This window comes from Panicum virgatum, chromosome 7N (genome assembly GCF_016808335.1).
Source record: "Panicum virgatum strain AP13 chromosome 7N, P.virgatum_v5, whole genome shotgun sequence".
In the NCBI taxonomy this organism is placed as follows: Eukaryota; Viridiplantae; Streptophyta; class Magnoliopsida; order Poales; family Poaceae; genus Panicum; species Panicum virgatum.
Window position 1 is genome coordinate 37,157,208 of NC_053151.1, and position 8,589 is coordinate 37,165,796.

The window sequence follows — 8,589 nt, forward strand, 5'->3', positions numbered from 1 at the left end:
AGCCGATGAGATCGGCTTCCAGCAGAGCTTTGATCTCATCATACTTCTTCTTGTGTTCAGGAGAGAGCTCTTCATACGTGACGGGCTTGGGAGCGGGTTCTTGATCTTGAGCTCCAGTCATTGTTGCAGTGGACGTTGTTGCCGAGAAGTGTCCCACCGAGCGTGCCAGAATGTGTTGTCGGTCGAAACCCACCGGCGAGCAGCGACAGGCAACACGAAGAGCCGGGAGGTCACCGGGGCGCTGGCAGGCACTGCTCCCTCGTCGACGGCCCGCAATTCCAGCAACGCGCCGCGGCTTGTGAAGACGCAGGGCGTGCCACCTGACCTATACCCGATCAGGAAGGTGCAGACGTGCTTGCAATGATTTGCCTGCATACACAAACACGTGGAAATATAAGTCCGAGCCGTGGTCGGCTCCCGGGACGACTCTTGCATCGGCTTTAAAGAGCCGATCGAGTCCCGGTGTCAGATGGGATCTGTTTGCATCCGAATATTGATGATTAAAGCGAATAACTGTAAAGGTGCTTCAATTAAATCTAATTGATCTAATCCACAATGGTAAAGGCTTCACTACTAGATCGGAACATCCTACACGTGACTGGGCCTAATAAACGTAACAGATAACTAAACCATAACCAAAACAGAGGCCTAAGAACTAGCAAAAGCCGATTCCCGGATCAATTCCCTGTTAAGACTAAAGCAAAGCATCTAACACGCCACCGGATCGTCCAACCCGTTTGCAAGGCCTAACCTAGCAGATATTACGCCAACTCTTAAGAACAAGAGCAAACCGTAACAGATCAGATCTACTAAACATGAAAGAAGCAGGGTGTCGTCTCTGTGCAACTAATCCTATATGACAAGAACTAGCATAAGATTGAAACGTGACTGCACAGAGACAACATGATATTCGTAGATGATAAACAACAAGGCACGATAGATTTACTAAAAGTCATGCTACGAACATCAAGATAACTAGCATTACTCACCATCAAAAATGCTTCAGTACGAGTAATGCCAAGGTAAAAATAAGAACAACGTTGCCCTGATCGCGAGAAGCGATCAGGGCAGCATGGCGCTTACTTGGATGAAACCCTAGGTTTAGGGGTGGCGATGCGCCGAGATTGTTGTTTGCGAGACGTGATGATGCTCTCTTTTACGAATAACAAAGGGTACATATTTATAGTCCGGAGACTTGGGAAACAATCTAAGCTAATCTTGTCCCGATCGGACTCTATCTCTAATCTTGAACTAAATCTAAGGATACATGGCCCATGTGGCCCAGATGCTCACGCAGGAGCCGATTTACAAGTCTTCTTAATCTTCTGCTTCAAGCCCATCTTGCTTTCAGCCCATAAATTAATCCTGTTAATTTGTGGCGATAACACATGCCCCCTGGTTTTGGCAATGATAGTTCCAAAACCAATCTGTCGCTTCATCTTCCCGTTAATGCTCATTAAACACACTGCAACCACCAAGGAAGACGCAACGTCTCTGCAACTGGCTTCTCGTAGAACGTGAAAACTGCCGATCCATCTTCCATCTTTTACTATTTAATCTCACCCGAATCGGCTCTTCTCCACAGCAAACTCCTTCTTCCTCCCAGAGCCAGTAGCGCAGAAAAAACCCCAATCCTTCACCAGCCATGGCCATCTCTTCTTCCTCCGACTCCAACTCCTTCGGAGACTCTCCCTCCTCCTCTTCTCCTTCTTCCATCGACTCCATTCCGGAGAGTCGGGAGCCGACGCCGGAGTGGGACCCAACTGCAGCACATGAAGCGCTGGCTCCTCTGCACTGGGATGCAGAGGAGTTCGACTTCGGGGTCGTCTCCGAGGAGGACGAGCCCATGACTGAAGGAGAAGACCTCCGACTCCTGTTCCAGGAGGAGTCGGAGAACAGCGAAGAGGAAGACCCTTCTTCGGACGGAGTCGATTCCTCCTCGGAAGAGGAGATCGACTTCCCATCTGACGACGACGAGCCGATGGGCGGAAAGCCCTTTCGGTTCCTCGGGTCCTCCGAAGAGGACAACGAGGAGGAGAAGAGCGGCGGCGGCGACGGCTGGAGCGACTTCGGGTCCAAAGGTGGCAGCAGCGCCTTCAGCAGCGATGACGATGACGACGACAGCGACGACGACGGCAGTGGGGATGCGCCAGCCCGAAGCCCCAAGCGCCGTAGGTACTAGGTACCTACGAACAGTAGTAGTAGCATCGTAGGGGTAGAATCACAAAGCCGAAGGATTATTTCCTTTGTAAAATCGGCTTTCCTTGTAATGAACTTTCCTTTAATGAAATCAAATTCCGTTTAATTTTGTGTGTTCGATTACCTTCCAAAAAGCCGATGGCAACGCATCAGGCTTCCATAAATATCCAAGAGCCGACGAAATTCAAACTAGAAGCAACCCGCACAAGAGTAGAACATCACTTCCAGCTTGAACCGAACTCTTGAATCCGAGCATAATTCGAAAACCAAGCTTTACAAATCCGAGCAAGAACTCTCCAAGCAGCCGGAATTCGAATCAGAGCCTACAACAATCAAACCCTAAGTCGACAGATCTAAACCATGGCAGATTCTGCTGCTCAGACGACATGCTCAGCAACCGACGATGCGGCAATCTGCGGGCTGAAGGTAATATTCGGCCTAATCTTTTAGTTTTCTTCAGCTTACCAAGCCTCTGAAACTAAAACTTTGAAACTTGACACCATACGCATACTTCTGAATTTCTGAACTTCAGGTGTCAGACATCCTTCTGCCGCATCCCTCCAATCCAAAATCTTTCTGTCTTGGCCCACAAACCCATGAAAATCCCATAGATTTGATCTCTTGTGAAGCAAATAGGATTCCTTTTGTGAGTCAAAACATCGATTTGAACCTCTAGGCCGACTGCTTAAGAGCCTGGCCTAACCCCCCTGAGAGTTGGATTACATGGTACAACAGAGTAGCAAAAGCTCATATGCCTTTGTGGCAGGATTTGAACATAGCCGATGCACTTAGCTTATCACTGTCACCCCTTGACAAAGATGAAAATCTTCTGAAAACCATCGGCTATTTCTGGTCTGATGCTCTGAATTGTTTCCTCTTTGGTCATGGACCCATGACCATTACTCTGCTAGATGTTACCATGATCACTGGCCTAGACATAGGATCTCATAATCCTGTTGCCCACAAAATGGCAGAAGTCCCCTTCAAACTTTCTTCCAAAGTTAACTGCACAAACTAGGGCACTTACATGAATCAGCATATGAAAACAAAAGGTCCAGTGACTGAGAAGGAACACACATCCTTATTAAATCTTTGGCTAGAACACTTCATCTTCTGTGGTCCCTCTTTAGCTCCAACTAAGAATTATCTTCCCTTGGCCTATCACCTGGCCCATGGCAATCACACCGGCCTAGGCAAACTCTTCCTTGGAGAAATTTACAGATATCTCCATTTGATGACTTTTAACCTTCTTAACCACAAGAAACTGAGAACTGGAGGCCCTTGGTGGTTTATTCAATTGTGGGCACAACTGTACTTCCAGCGTCATATTCCCAATTTCCAAGGCCTGACCAAGAACTCTTTCCCTGATGAGAGTGGCAAACCAATTAGATGTACTAGTTACGGCCAAGCTTTATTTAGCCTCCTTGGCAGTAAGCTGAATTCATCAGATGCAGCAAACTGGTTCAGAGTCTTCTACAAAGGACTAGATAATCCTCTCTACTTCCCATTTACTGAATCTGAATCCTTTGAGAACCCAACTGCCTTCAGATTAGACAACTTCGCTGATGATGACAGCACTCGGCATCTGTATTCTTTGATGATTCGACCTGGCTTCCTCCCCGTTGGCATCAGCACCTCTAATAGAATTATCAAGCCAGGTTATGAATCTTACCAACCAGTCATAGCAGCTCGGCAATTTGGCCTAGGACAGGTCCCTCCCCACTTTCATATTCACCACTTGGTGGAGAGCAGAGCCGATCTGCCTGATGGTCTCACCAGCTCAAGATGTTACAGCATGTTCGATGACCTCCACATTCCAATACCAGCCGATCTACCCTTCATCTCCTCATCAATCGGCTTCAGCACATGGTGGGGAATGTGGAAAACACATGTATTCAGGAAAGCTCTAGGTCCTCGATTGCAGCAAATTGATCCTGAATATGTAATCCCCGAGGAAGAGGTACTGAATTTATGCTTTTTGCTCTTTCCAGATCATCCATCCTTCCATTTGTCTAATTCTAACTCACCCTGTTTGCAACAACAAGATGGTCCAGAACCTATGACCAGCAACGGGGAACCATTCCACTTTCTTCCAACTGCCCCTGATGTACTCTTCTGCAAGGGATCACCAACAATGAAGAAAGTGATAATGACTGTTCAGCCAGACTTACTTCAGTCGGCTTCCAAACGAAGACAAACTCCTACAAGCGTTGCCCCCCGAGTCTTGACCAAGAAAAGGAAGATGATCACGAGGCGAGTGACCAAAAAACCAGCACCAGCTTCTCCGAGTCCATCAGAGTCCAACACCAACCAGGTTACTCATTTTTCTGAAACTTCTTCTTTATCTCATACATGTGTACTCTGGTTGACTGTAATTCTATTTTCAGGACGCAGCTGAAGAAATCCCCAATGCAGAAAGCCTGGATCAACATGAGATGGCTGCAACTCCTGATGCACTGATGGATGCAAACGAGAAACAAGCCGATACAGCCAATGTTCTTGATGTCAACACAAGCTCTAACAGGACGATTGCTCCTGAACCGCCCAACGCTTCTTCTTCAGAACATGTAACATTCCAAAACCAATTCTGAACCAGCCGATAGCTCCATAAATGCATCTTGCTCTAACTCCAGATATGTCCATAGAGCTTTGATATTTCAGGTTTGCTTTCCTTTGACCCTGCATCAATGGGTCTGACTGTCCCTGGAGCAGAAACACCATCTTCGCAGCAATCGGCTAGCTTGGCACATCAGCTTCAACTCATCAAAGACCTACTATCTGCTCCGATCACTGCTCTAGTTGGCGATTCCAGTGAAATAAAGAATATCTTCGAACAAATAGAATCCTAACTCTCAGAGCCACTGCAAATCAAGCTTTGGCCAGCTAGCAATCTTCCATTCTTTCGGGTAGAAGTGAACAAAGCACAACAAAGAATAGAAGCACGCCGCTCTCAAGCTTCTCTGAAAGCTGACATTGCTCAAAAGTGCAAGGCCCTCAACCAGAAGAAGGCAACTCTAGATATCAAAGCTGACGTGTGTGCCAACATGAACCGACTCGACCTCCTGAAGAAAGAACTGGCGGAACTCGAAGAAAGAGTCTGCACCACCAAGGAACTCATCCAGGCCGAAGAAGCTTCCATTGCAAACTCCAAACAAGAAACCTAGGAAATAGCCGAGCAGATACAAGTAGAGTTCGCAGAGATAAGCACCTTGAGCCGGCAGATAGTTACAGGCGATGACAAGGATGACGAAGCAATCATAGCACGAGCGGACACCGTCCGCACAGAAGCCATCCACGCCATAGAGGAATTTCTGAACCAGTAGATAGGCTCAAGAGACAATTAGTACTGCCTGTTAACCTGAAACTTGTAACTGTTTTTAAAACGTCTTAAGTCGATGGTTAGACATCGGTTGTCTTGCTTTTCATATATATTTTACTAGCCAACTCAACGTGTTGGATCCTTCTCTTTTTTTTACTGGCCAACTCAATGTGTTGGCCTGTCATCATTTTTTTTACTGGCCAACTCAACGTGTTGGCCTGTTATCATTTTTTTTACTGGCCAACTCAACATGTTGGCTTGTCATCATTTTTTTTACCGGCCAACTCAACGTGTTGGCCTGTCATGATTACAGCCAGATGGATCTCATCGGCTCTTGTTACTCGCTTTCCCACATGATCAGGAAATACCTCTTGAGGTGTTGACCATTGACAGCGACAGGAAACTTGACACCGTCCAATTCCTCGAGCATGTATGCATTCCCAGGCAAAACCTGATCAACCTTGTACGGCCCGTGCCAAGTTGGAGACCATTTACCAAACTTTTTATCTTTAGTTCCCAATGGCAATACTGCCTCCCAAACCAAGTCTCCCACCTGGAAATTCTTAGGCTTGACCCTCTTGTTGTATGCACGAGCAACTTTAGCCTTATTTTCTTTGATCTTCTCCAGCGACCAAAGCCTTAGCTCTGTCAGGTCCTCCACGTTGTCATTCATCAAGGCTGCATACTGTTCAGTTGTCAGATCATTCTGGAACTCGACACGCCTTGATCCGGCCATGATCTCCCATGGTAACACAGCGTCTTGGCCGTAGACTAGATGGTACGACGACGTCTTGGTGGACCCATGACATGAAATACGATATGCCCACAAAGTTTCTGATAACACCTCATGCCAGCACCTAGGATATTCATCGATCTTTCTCTTTATGAGCTTGATGAGGCTCTGGTTGGATGCTTCAGCCTGTCCATTAGCTTGGGCATAATATGGAGATGATCTGATCAGCTTAATTCCCATGTCATCGGCAAACTTTCTGAATTCCTCTGATATAAAGACCGATTCTCCATCGGTCGTAATGGTCTGAGGAATTCCAAATCTGTGGATGATGTGCTCTTTGACAAAGATGATCACATCTCTTGACGCTACTGACCTCACGGGTACCACCTCCACCCACTTTGTGAAATGATCTGTGGCAGCTAAGACCCATTGGTGACCCTTGCTAGACGACGGGTTGATCTGACCACGGCTTGATGATAGGATTCATTACTGATGCTGGCACTATCTGAATTTTGCCAAACCTCTGACATGCCTGACACCCTTTGTAATATTTGAAACAATCTTCAAGCATAGTGGGCCAGTAATAACCCGATCGCCTAATCAGCCACTTCATCTTATGAGCCGATTGGTGAGTACCGCAGGCTCCTTCATGAACCTCATGCAAGAGCCGATTTGACTCTGAAGGTCCCAGACATTTAAGTAGTAGTCCTTCCAAGGTCCTGTAGAACATGTCATCCCCTATCAGAACATACATCATGGCCTTGAGTCTTATCCTTCTGGGTGCCCCCCGAGCCGAATCCTTCAAGTAATTGAAGATATCGGCTCTCCAGTCTCTGGGTTCTAGAAACTGAACCTCCACGTCAACTCCATCGGCTGTTTCCCTGTACCCGGAAGCCATCTGTGCCAAATCATTGGCTTCGTTGTTCAGAGTTCTGCGTATCCAGTGGAAATTGATGTACCTAAATTGTGACATCAACTCACAGCACTGCATCCATATCGGAAATAGAGCCTCGCTCTCACATCTATATTCTTTCGTGAGCTGAGAAATCACCAGCTTTGAATCTCCAAAAATTTCCACTATTTCTGCACCAGCTTCAAGGAGCAGTTCCATCCCTTTGTGAACGGCTTCATATTCCACCAAATTATTGGTGCATGGGGCAGTCATCCTGATGGAAAAAGAGTAAGTCGCCCCTTGAGGCGACACCAACAGAATTCCCACACCGCATCCATCATCACAAGCCGATCCGTCGAAAAACATAGCCCAAGCACGAATAAATAGTGTAGCAATATCCGTGCTGATCCTGTCTGCAACAAGATCCGCTAGTCCCTGTCCTTTAACTGCTTTTGCAGGCTGATACCGAATATCGAACTCTGACAACGCAAACATCCATTTCCCAAGCCGGCCTTTCAGGACAGGAGCCGATAGCATATGCTTTATGACATCCGATTTGCATATGACAATTGTTTCCGCCGAGAGCAAAATATGATGAAGCTTTGTACATGTAAAGAATAATCAAAGGCAAAGCTTCTCAATTTTAGGGTACCTGGTCTCGGTATCTAACATGCGCCTGCTGAGGTAGAAAACCACCCTCTCCTGGCCGTCGTGCTTCTGGACTAACACCGAAGCAATGGAAGCATCACCCACGGATAGGTACACGTAGAACGACCAATCTTGCTGAGGAGGAACCAACACTGGAGGCTTTGACAAATATTCCTTGATTTCATCGAAAGCTTGCTGCTGTTCTGCCCCCCAGCGAAACTCGTCATCGGATTTGATCTTTACTAAACCCATGAACGGTTCGATGCGCCCAGACAGATTAGGAATAAATCGCCTGACAAAGTTAATTTTACCGATGAGCTTCTGCAACTCTTTCTTCGTAGTTGGTGGCTTCATCGTCTTCACAGCTTCTTGACTTTTTAGGCCGATCTCGATTCCCCGTTCATGCACCAAGAATCCCAGAAATTGACCAGTCGATACTCCAAATGCACATTTCTTTGGGTTCATTTTGAGCCCAAACCTTCGAGTCCGCTCCAAAACTTGGCGTAGATCTTCTAGATGCCCCCCAGCTGATTTGGATTTGACCACAACATCATCAATATAAATCTCTACCAGTTTGCCGATGAGATCATGAAAAATATAATTCATGGCACGTTGGTACGTTGCACCGGTATTTTTCAGTCCAAAGGTCATCACCAAATATTCGAACAAGCCGACCGCGCCTGGTACTCTGAACGCGGTCTTGTTCATGTCTTCTGGGGCCATGAAGATCTGATTGTAGCCGTCATTACCGTCCATAAAACTCATCATCTTGTGGCCGGCAGCTGCGTTGATCAATGT